The following is an 11,906-nucleotide window of genomic DNA, read 5'->3' on the forward strand; positions in this document are numbered from 1 at the left end:
CAGAACCTTTCAGCTTGGTTTCAAGTGTGTTAAAATACTCTAACCCTTTTTCCGGTTTAGGATTTTTCCGAAGTCAAGTGTCCTTGGGTAACTTTAAGGGTATTTGGGATATAATGAAAGGTTGTTATATTTGTGATGTTATGATTATAATTATAATTTGTCTTGAAGACGGCCATCTTGGTTAGTGAAGGTGTTTAAACGTCATCTTGTACTGGGTCTTCTCTGTGGGCCCGCATCACAGATCTGGTTGTGATGTCATACGACATGTGGATGTCCATATGTAACGGGGGTACGCTTCCTAGTATCTTGGACAGAACGTATGGTAACCAGGGGTAACGTTGGTGCGCGTGAGAACGGGGAGAGTAAACAAAAAGAGTCAACAGAAGAGTAGGAGGAAAGACGAAAAAGTGTACGACGCAGATAGTAAACAAAGATAACGTTACAAAGGCCCTAGAAAATATGTTTCACCAAGTTGGTACATCGGGCAGTAGACGTGTTGTCGTTTGAGTGATCCACGGTCATTCGTCTTTGATCGTTCCTCCGTCATCTAATCAGTTGACAGTTTCAGTTCCAAGTTCAACAGTGTGTCGCCAAGCAAAAAACCGAAACAAACTCCACCCGACCGATGCTGTGTTTAGAGTTATACTAACTAGGTCCGATGATATGCTTGATTAGTTGTGGGCATCTATTTAAAGTAAATATCTCTGTGAAACCGTCTGAGAAACCGTCTACTCAGTGAGAAGAAGCTCTAGCTTGCGGATTCCCTGGCAATGGACAGACGCGAAGCAGCCAGCCCTGGGTTAACCCTACCTGCAGACCGACGCTCTTTTCCCTGCCATCCATGGGCATCTCGGTGACCCATCTCTCCGGACCATCCCCGTACAGGGTTCCAGTTTTATTACGTTGTCATCCTGACATCACCCGCACACATAAAAGAGGAGCTCACCACACGCACCACCCTGCACCTCCTGCAAAGCTGCTTGCCAGAACGGTATTAAACTCTTGCGGGACAATTACGTCATCATACATCTTCTGAACCGACTCACATCCATCCTGGAAAGAAACAAAGGACCGTAAAAATAGAATCCTCATTGTATTGTTGTATTGTTATTTCTATGGTTGAGTTGTTTTGTATAGTATATTTATTGTAGAGCTTATAGCGTGAGTGAGAGTGAGATTGGGCATTAGGCCAACAATATTGAATGGGTATACTGTTTTAGTTATTTAAGTAATTATTTAGAGCAGGTCCACTGAATTGCTTTTTATCTATTTATTACATTTAATATTATATTGTAATAGTTATTTAAGTAAATATTTAGAGTAGGTCCACTGAATTGTTTTTATCTATTTATTATATTTAATATTAGTCAATATCTTATTAAATACATACTGGGTAGAATAATAAATGTTCTCTTTATTTTGCATTGGCAACCTCAGATACTGTCTTCATTAATTAAGTTACACAGGTAACAAACAGGGCAGTGGGGTCTCAGTAACACTCACATTCAAATATTTTTAGTAGCGGATTAACGCTCCCGCTACACATACATACCAGTACAGGGTACAGTAGGTATGATATCTGCATGGTGTGCTTGATCTTGATCAGACACATTTGAAGCCCTTTGAGACCTTCTTTGTGGAATGATAAATAGTTATTACAAACGTCTGGGAGGCATCTCCACATCTTTACCCTCATTGAGAGTGAGAATGTCTGTGAATCTGCATCCAGGAAAGACCGCCCTGCCTCTCGTCCCTCAGACAGCCCCCTGTGACCGGCAATGAGCAACTTATATAAAAGCAGAGTTGAAACTAACGTTGAATGGCAGTAGAAACAATGTGTAGTTGTTTTTGTGTCCAGGTCTCCGGTCTGCTATGGATGAGGAGAGAGAGGAGGGGGGTCCTACCTCAAAGACCACTCTGTCTGGGGAACATGGCCACCAAAGCAAAGCAAAGAGATAAGAAGAGGATCTCTCATTGTCTGTGACTGTTGTCCATCTCAAAGCTCATCTGTTATATATTATGACTCCATCATTATTCATCATTATATAGAGTAAAAGCTGTGTATGTGTTGTGTTGAAGCCCAGAGCAGCAGCAGAGAGCAGACTCCCCTGGACCCAGCAGTGTCTCCATGAAGAGTGACCGCTCTATGGAACATCCTGATCAGTTTAAAGATGGAAATCAGTCTATTGAGAAGATGTGAGGATTTATCAGATATAATAACGATACAGCATCCATCAAACCAGTCCATAAATCCTGGTTCTTGTTTTTCTAGAGGAGTCCAGCAGGAGAGAGCAGACTTCCCTGGACCCAGCTGTGTCTCCATGAAGAGTGATTGGTGTGTGTGTGTGTGTGTGTGTGTGTGTGTGTGTGTGTGTGTGTGTGTGTGTGTGTGTGTGTGTGTTTGTGTGTGTGTGTCAGAAAATAAGCAAAGTCCATTTGTAGATTCAGTTTATGAACTTTTTTTTTATTTTAACTTGCGCTCAATGACTGCCTGGCTTGTACCTGTTACACCTGTGGTCTCAGATAGCACACACTGTCACCTTCTTCTCCACCTCTACAGGGAGCCCTGAAACAAGGAATCATATATTCAACTGAATGCAGGAATATGAACAGTGTTTTGTATAACTCCTACGTATACATATAGCTCCTACAAGATGATGGACACAGATGAGCTTGTTGTTATCAGACTCTACAGATACTGATGTGTAGAAGATAAATAGAATAGATCCTCTGTGTGTCTTTAAATATGTGTGTGTGTGTGTGTGTGTGTGTGTGTGGGTGTGTGTGTTCTCCAAAGACAACATCACCAGAGGTCAAAGGTTACCAGTGCTCAGTCTATACAGCAGTATCATACAGAGCTGATCAAGGTGTGTACATTTCCAACAAGATGTTTGACTTTATTACTGTATGAACATTAGAAAGCATCTCTTGTGGTGCAAATAGTCTCCAGGCTTCCAGAGAGAGAGTCAGAGGGAGGAGAAGGAGGAGGAGGATGGTAAGAAGGAGGAGCAGAAGAGGCGCGCCATGGAGGGAGTTGTGGACATCACAAAGCACTGCCTGATGGAGATGAACCAGGAGGAACTGGCCGACACACTGAGGGGCAGTAAGACACTTACAATATCACAAATACATTTTTACCAGTATTCCTGAACAATTTCTGTAGGGGGTCAAGTGTGAAAGGGAATAGGGGGCCATATTCCAGGTTGCATCTTATAGATTTTCCATGTTTCTTTCAAGAAGTGACAATGCTAGAAACAAATATACTGCAGATCAACCACAGTATAACTCAGTGGAAGAGATGCAACACTATCTTATTATATTAGCATATTGTTTCTGTCACTTTACACTGATACACAACAATTATAGTACATATCAGTGTTGGGAACGTCACTATAAAAAAGTAATTAGTTATAGTTACTCACTACTTGTTCCAAAAAGTAACTGAGTTAGTAACTGAATTACTCTATAATAAAAGTAACTATTTGCGTTACTGTAAAAAAAAAAGTTACTATATGTCAAAGTATTTGGATTTTTCTGAGCAGTTTTCAAGTTTCCTTAATGTGTTAAATGGTTCAACTGCCCATTCAAGGCCCTGATATACCTCCAACTGAATTTTTATTTGCTTGGTTGCAAAGGCTTTGGAACATCTGCCGAATACTACAGAAAATGCAAACTGTCCATCGGATTGCTCCGGACTCGCCATTTCTTCTGCTTCATCGAATCTGTTTGGTGTGTGCGTGTGTGTGTGTGTGTGGCGCGCGTGTCCTGGCTTTAGTGTAATAACACTGGCTCCAATTGGCTACCATGAAACATGACTCTGCCTTAGCCAATCATACCCCGTTACAGAAAAAATAACGGTGTTACCTAACGCCGTTCTTCTAAACGGCGTTATTACAAACACTGGTACTAATTTAGGATATTCAACATAGAGGCTGACATTCATATAGCTATTTAATATCATGAAGTTTATGATTCTATAGGAAAAATTAGATTGTGTCCAATAATGTGACCATTGTTTTGTCATAGAAACTGTTGCTGTTGAGTGCCAACATAAAATCAAGTCTCATCTGAAAAAGAAGTTCAGGTGTGTGTTTGAGGGAATCGCTAAAGCAGGACAGCCAACAGGTCTGAATGACTTCTACACAGAGCTCATCACAGACAGAGGCAGTGGAGAGGTCAACAAGGAGCATGAGGTCAGACTGATTGAATTAGCTTCTAGGAAACCGGCCAAGGAGGAAACACCAATCAAATGTGAAGACATCTTTAAACTCTTACCTGGACAAGATCAACCAAATAGAACAATGATGACAACTGGAGTGGCTGGCATTGGTAAAACCATCTTAACACAAAAGTTCATTCTTGGACTGGGCTGAAGGCAAAGCCAACCACGACATACAGAGCTGAATTTACTAGAAGGAAAAGAGTTTAGCTTGGTGGAACTTCTTCATCACTTCTTTATTGTGACCAAAGAAGCAGGAATCTGCCGATACGACCAGTTCCAAGTTGTCATCATCTTCCATGGTCTGTATGAGTGTCGACTTCCTGTGGACTTCCAGAACAACCAGATCTGGACTGATGTTACAAAGTCCACCTCAGTGTACGTATTGCTAACAAACCTCATCAGGGGAAACCTGCTTCCCTCTGCTCGCATCTGGATAACCACACGCCCGGCGGCAGCCAATCACATCCCTGCTGAGTGTGTTGACATGGTGACAGAGGTGAGAGGGTTCACAGACCAACAGAAGGAGGAGTATTTCAGGAAGAGATTCAGAGAGGTATCACTGGCCAGCATAATCATATCCCACGTCAAGAAATCACGAAGCCTCCACATCATGTGCCACATCCCAGTCTTCTGTTGGATCACTGCTACAGTTCTGGAGGACATATTCAAAAATCCCGGATACCAGAGATGCCCAAGACCGTGACTCAGATATACATCCACTTTCTGAGGGTTCAGTCCATAAAGGGGGCCAGAAAACACCATGGGAGTGATGAAACTGATCCAGGCTGCAGTTCAGAGAGCAAGGAGATCATTGTTTATCTGGGAAAATTAGCTTTTAAGCAGCTTTTATGCAGCATGTCTATGTATATATAGTATGCATATATGAGTACATGTTTATGTATATATAATATGTATAAATGAGTAGATGTCTATGTGTATATAATATGTATGTATGAGTATATGTCTATGTATATATAGTATGTATGAACCAGTTCTATGGTTCATCAGTTAATCTTCAGCCTGTATGTGAGCTCAGCTTGTTCAGTCTGTTGTTTACACAGGTGTCCCTTTGAAGGTTGAGTGCAATGTATGTGTGTTGGGAAATCCAAAGTTTAATATCTTGGAAGATATTACAAATATTGTTTAGATATTTCATGTGGGCAATAAGCTCATCATGAACATTTTGATGTATAAAATGTTTATGTAGTGTAATTATTGAGGGAGTAAATGCACTTTATACATTTGTCTTGGTTTTAATGTTTTGATTTGGACAGCCACTCACACACACATGGGATTTCTAATTAACTTTATCTTTAATTATCTTAAACACAATGTGTGCTATTGCTTGGAAAATTTAGAGCACATGATTCCACTATAGTACCTATCATATGATTTTTTTTGTCTTTCTATGTTAATGTTTGAAGAAGTGAGAGCGATCAAAAAAATAGTCTGAAAGTGAATGAAAAGAAGAAGAATGCAGGAGAACAGTACTAGTGATGATGATGATGATGATGATGATGATGTTGATGATGCAGTATCTAATCATGTCTTGTTCTCCCATCAGATGCCTGTGAACTCACACTTGACCAACACAGCCTACAGAGTACTCTCTCTGTCTGAGGACAACAGAAAGGTGACGTGGGTTGGAGAGGACCAGTCGTATCCGGATCACCCAGAGAGATTTGACTACTGGCCCCAGGTGTTGTGTACAGAGGCTCTGACTGGCCGCTGTTACTGGGAGGTAGAGTGGAAAGGACTTGTTAGGATAGGAGTGACATACAGAGGAATCACAAGGAGAGGAGAGGGTGATGACAGCCTGCTTGGATGGAACAACAAGTCCTGGAGTCTTCGTTGTCATGATGATGGTTACTATGCCCGGTACAACGTTAGTGGAACAGACATACCTCTCCCCCCCGCTGGCTCTCACAGAGTAGGAGTTTATCTGGATGGGCCTGCTGGCTCTCTGTCCTTCTACAGAGTGTCCCCAGGTGTAGGAGGGTCCTCAGACACACTGACACACATCCACACCTTCCAGTCCACCTTCACCCAGGAGGACCTCCTGCCTGGGTTTTGGGTACGGGGGGTTATGGTGTTTCAGTGTCTCTGTGTCCGTTGTAGCAAAATATCACACAGACGGGCGGACGGACGGACGGGCAGGTGGGCGGGCGCGCACGTGCACACACACACACACACGTTCACATAAACAAAAACAGACACACACACATACACACACACACCGCTTTTGTGTTAGAGGATGAGTGGCTTTTGATGGAGGCTTTGGAGGCCTGAGAGTACTGATGACCCAGTGTCTCTGTGGCAGTTAAAGTCTCTGTGTCTCTCTCTTTTTCTTTCTCTCTATCCCTCTCGCACTATTTCTCTCTCTCTTTCTTTCTCCCTCCCGCTGTCTGTCTCTCTTTGTTTCTCTCTATCTATCTTTCGTTTTCTCTCTCCGGCTCCCTCTCTCTCTCTCTCTGTTTTCTTTCTCCCTCTCTCTCTCTCTGTTTTCTTTCTCCCTCTCTCTCTCTCCCTGTCTCCCTCTCTCTTTCCTTCTCTCTTTTCTTTCTCTCTCTCACTGTGTGTCTCTGTGTCTCCCTCTCTCTTTTTCTTTCCTCTCTCTTCTGGAAAGTATAGCAGGATAAATCATGAAAATACTTTTAAGATCTCCCATAGTTAGATAAGCACATTTATTATTTGAAATGTATATAAAATACCTATTGATGGTAAATATTTGTATATTTTCAGACATCACCAGTTTTGGTCTTAAGGGCTCTGATATCATCACTTTTGACATAATCCTGATTTACAACCTGATTTAAAGCAGATTTCGTATTTTATTCATAATAACCAAGAGGTCTATGGGATAATGTTGCAAGTTGTAAATTACTTAAACTGAATCTTGATTTTTTGTGTTCTGTCGGGAACAAAACGGCCGCAGAACATCAGTTATTAAAGATACGGGCACACCTGTTTATGATTTGTAAAGTCTGCTGCTTCTATTGTTTTATTCCTCGTGTTTATTGTGTACATGTAAGGGACTATTTTTCTGTTGTATTTGCTAATGAAGCAAAATTGTAATGAACAACTCAGTGGATCCAACTGAATGTTCTCGTGTGTTCAGCCGGTGAACATTCTCGTTTTATGAGTAAATAATGCTTAAATGAGTGCCTTAAGAATAATAATATATTAATCAGAAATTATAAATAAAACAACAAATGTTTTTCTGATTTTATTCTCTGACCACCTCCCTCTCTGTGTCGGTTGTAGAAAGAAACCACAGACAGACGGCCGGACACACAATCTCTGTCTCTCTCCCCGTCTCTCTCTCTCTCTCCTCCCCCTGTCTCCCTCTCCTGAGGCTAACGGCTAGTATGGTGGAAAATATTGGAGGTTTCTCAGCCAAACTGTTGGAATATTGGTAGAGAATATTGGAGAGAAAGGCATCGGGGGGGGAGTGGCAGGCTCCGGGCCCAGTCCCATATGTTATTCACAACACCTTAGAACAGGGGTCTCAAACTCGCGGCCCGGGGGCCAATTGAGGCCCGCGGGATGATATTTTGTGGCCCCCTACTTGACATCAAAGTTTAGTGTTAGTGCGGCCCGCGCGTTGTTGTCAAACGCACATTTTTGCTGATTGGCTTGCCACGCTTTTTTATCACTTGTGATAGGGTGACCAGATGTCCCAGTTTTGCCGGGACAGTCCCAATTTTGAGTTGCGTGTCCTGAGTGCCGACAAAAGCCAAAGGACGCTAGAATGTCCCGGTTTCCACCAACCACTATGAAATGTCCCCTGTTTTCAGCGATTACATAGCCAACGTGATCCAATGATAGCCCGATCATTAACTTAGATTGGGTCAGTTGTGCTCTTTTTTTCTGTGGAATACTTGATGCGGCCCAGCCTGACCCAGACTCTACCTCCGGCGGCCCCCAGATAAGTTGAGTTTGAGACCCCTGCCTTAGAAGGTCCCGGGTTGACTGGCGAACACTCAGACAGACATACAAGGCATACAAGATGAGTATTATTCCAAATGTTAAACACTATTGATATTACCTGGCTTTCCTTGATCAACAAGTGCCTGCACTCTGAGGAACATTTACTTGTGTTCCTCATTCAGGCGTTACAAAATATGAACCCCCAGTATAAGTGGCCCCTCAAAGATGGCTGGCTCACGTCACGGTGAGAGGAGATGCCCTCCTATGGTTTCTCCTCTGTGGCTTTAGAATGTATATTCTGTAGGCTTCAAGTTAGACGTTAAGTTAACTAATCCATACCCCGGTTAAAATCAGACACTACCAGCTTTAGGATTATGACTGTATATGCCAAAGACAAATAAAATGGCATTGTTAACTATTCCAAATGCTATTTTTTTTTAATTAATATTGCTTTCACAGGGCCCATAAACACATGTGGTAAGTCATGGTGATTTAAGATCAGGTTAATAAACAAGGTGATGAATGGATTTTAATCAAAGATCTCACTTCATATAACTGTAATGTGTTATCTGTAACTTCCTGTAACTACAATGTTTAATATGTAACCCTTTTTGTTTAAATTCTTGATAAATTCTTGTATTTGAATGTATTGAGAACACGGGGGCCGGGAAGATAAATGTTAATGGGGAACGTGAAGGGCACATAGTTTAGAGCATTGTGATTGGCCAAGGACATCTTAGGGGAGGCCACACTATTAGGATATAATGCAGAGCTCCGAGACAAACAAACTCAGGGGATGTTGTTACTCTCTGCAGTCACAATAAAGCCTTGATCATTCAACCCTAGTCCTTCTCGACCTTTTTAATTTGTTAGAGTATAAGATTGTGGTTTTAATCCACAACACAAGCTAATGGCTAGCTAATGGCTAGCTATGAGGCCAACGCTATGGAGAAACAGGTGAGTTGGTACGCACCGGCAAATCGGATCAAATTCGCGGTGACGATGAGGACTCTGATCCTGGCTGCAATGGCGACGGGAACACAGCGAGCTCTATGCTCTCTTTCAGTGTCTGAACGAGTGGAAGTATTTTTCTATCCAGGTAGAGAGAGAGAAAAGCAGAAGTGACGGGTTGTCAGTGTTGTGCTGTTGTGTTGTGTTTTGCTGTTTGTAAGTTAGTTCCCCTTGCGTTGGTTTTATGTGAACAGAATAGAATGAGGAGGTGTTGTGGTGAAATATCTGGACTTATTTGAGGGAAACATTTGGGGGTAGGGGTAAATGGTTGAATGTGTGTGTGTGTGTGTGTGTGTATGTGTGTGTGTGTGTAGGTGGCTGGGTTTGTGAGTATGCGTGTGTGTGTGTAGGTGGCTGGGGTTCTGAGTGTGTGTGTGTGTGTGTGTGTGTGTGTGTGTGTGTGTGTGTGTGAGTGAAGGTCAGTTATCTTAATGAGGTCACCATGAATAAATGAATATCTCTAAACACCAGAGACAGAGAGAGAGGGACACAAAACTATCTCCATCTCTTTTATGCTATTTAACTCTCTCTCTCTCTCTCTCTCTCTCTCTCGCTCTCTCTCTCTCGCTCTCCCTCTGACTGACTCCCTAACCTATGCTCTTAAGTGAAGACTAAATAGCACACACACACACACACACACACACACACACACACACACACACACACACACACACACACACACACACACACACACACACACACACACACACACACGCACACAACCTCAATGTATCTGCGGTTATACTGTACACAAACAGGCAAGTTATCCTTCAAACATTATAATGAACACACACACACCCAGGCATACACACACAAGCGCTCCGCAGCACTTAGTTTATTGCAGTACATTTAAGCTCCAAGCTTTCTCCTGCCAAGGCCTCCCTGTTCAGCCTCTTCCAGAGGACCTAACTGAGCACCGCCTTACAGAAGCCGATTCTCCTCCATGCCTCCCTCCTTCGGTGTTGTTGACTTTGTTTTAGCTTGTTAGCTCTTTTTCACCCTCTTTTACTCATTCGCTTTTCCCCCTCATTATTTCTATCTTTCTTTGGTTCTCATCCCTCGTTTTTTTTTCTCATCCTCTGGCCTCCTGCCTACAAGGAGGCCCTGTCAGTGCAGTCTGTCTGGGCCTCTCCTAACCTGTCAGTGGAGTCTGTCTGGTCCTCGGTGGGCCTCTCCTAACCTGTCAGTGGAGTCTGTCTGGTCCTCGGTCATCCTCTCCTAACCTGTCAGTGGAGTCTGTCTGGTCCTCGGTCATCCTCTCCTAACCTGTCAGTGGAGTCTGTCTGGTCCTCGGTGGGCCTCTCCTAACCTGTCAGTGGAGTCTGTCTGGTCCTCGGTGGGCCTCTCCTAACCTGTCAGTGGAGTCTGTCTGGTCCTCGGTGGGCCTCTCCTAACCTGTCAGTGGAGTCTGTCTGTCTCTCTCTTTCTGTCTGTCTCTCTGTCTCTCTCTTTCTGTCTGTCTGTCTGTCTGTCTGTCTCTCTCTGTCTCTCTCTCTTTCTCGCTCCCTCTCTCTCTCTGTCGCTCTGTCTGTCTGTCGCTCTCTCTGTCTGTCTGTCACTCTCTCTGTCTGTCTGTTGCTCTCGCTCTCTGTCTGTCTGTCTGTCACTCTCTCTGTCTGTCTGTCTGTCAATCTCTCTGTCTTTCTCTCTCTTTCTATATCTCTCGTTCTCTCTTTCTCTCTTCATTCTTCAGGTCTGAATAAATACTGCTGCTACTATAGACCCTAATTTTAAAACTCCTACATTTTAACATTAATACTAAATCTGTATTTAGTATTACTGAACCTATTTTCCACTTGCATGTCTTAAAATAGGACCCGAAAAAACAATCTGTTTTCGTGTGTAACAAAATCAAATATTTGAATGATCAAACTGTCTCTCCTGTGTTAACTCCTGTTACAGTTTTTCTCAGTCGCTTTGGTACATTTCTCAGATCAGAATGAAAATTCTCTAAACTACCTGTTCAATCTTCACATCATTGTGTCACTTGTTCACATCAAAAAAGCAGTTTCTCATTTCTTTGAGCAAGTTGCAAAAGCTTTGGTCCATCCATGCAAATGATTATGTACAATTCTCTGCTCTTTCCTACATTATCAATTGCTGATGTCATGTTGATCAAAATGTATTGTAATGGGTCTCTATTGAATAGTCTGACCCCCACAACATTTAGGCGTTAGTTCATTGCATAAGTCTTTACATGCAAAATGGTTGAACAAGTTGTCATAATATGTCAAGCATATTTCTATCCATCTAGACTATTTTTTCTAAATCTGTCATGAATTGGTAAATTGCTCCCAGGTGAATCTTGACTTTCTCTATAGCGTTAGATCAACCAACGATCAACCAGTTTACTGAATTAGCTCAAAGGTGCATCTCATGAAGATATTGTGTAATGTGGATGAGAATTCACATTCACATTTCTAGCTTTTCATTTGTGCTATGCAGTGCTGTCTTTTCCTTTCTGTATCGCAATGACGTGGTCTGTCAACAAATTACAGTACAAACAGCAAAAGCGTAAATGTGAATCTTGTCCAGTCTCTTGCATCAATCTCCCACATACACTAAGGTGTTACTTACAATTTACAATAATTGTCTTCAAAACTTTAGCCATAGTTTACATCAGACCATCCCTCTAGAGCACACTGTTATATTGACAACATGACATGAGACTGTCTTATCCGTAGACAATGAAACAAGGACTTGTCACAGTGTTTTGCAGGTAATCCATGGTGTTTTGCTATTT

General features: G+C 42.4%; 1 long non-coding RNA gene across 1 annotated transcript; it reads left to right on the plus strand.

Annotated features, from left to right (window-relative positions):
- Positions 1–1,881: 1,881 nt before the first annotated feature.
- Positions 1,882–2,986, plus strand: LOC307091505. The gene is made up of 3 exons (XR_013812742.1): positions 1,882–2,196; positions 2,798–2,867; positions 2,944–2,986. It is a non-coding gene; the product is annotated as an uncharacterized lncRNA (long non-coding RNA).
- Positions 2,987–11,906: the final 8,920 nt, after the last annotated feature.

This window comes from Pollachius pollachius, assembly GCF_949987615.1.
Source record: "Pollachius pollachius genome assembly, chromosome: 20".
Classification (NCBI taxonomy): Eukaryota; Metazoa; Chordata; class Actinopteri; order Gadiformes; family Gadidae; genus Pollachius; species Pollachius pollachius.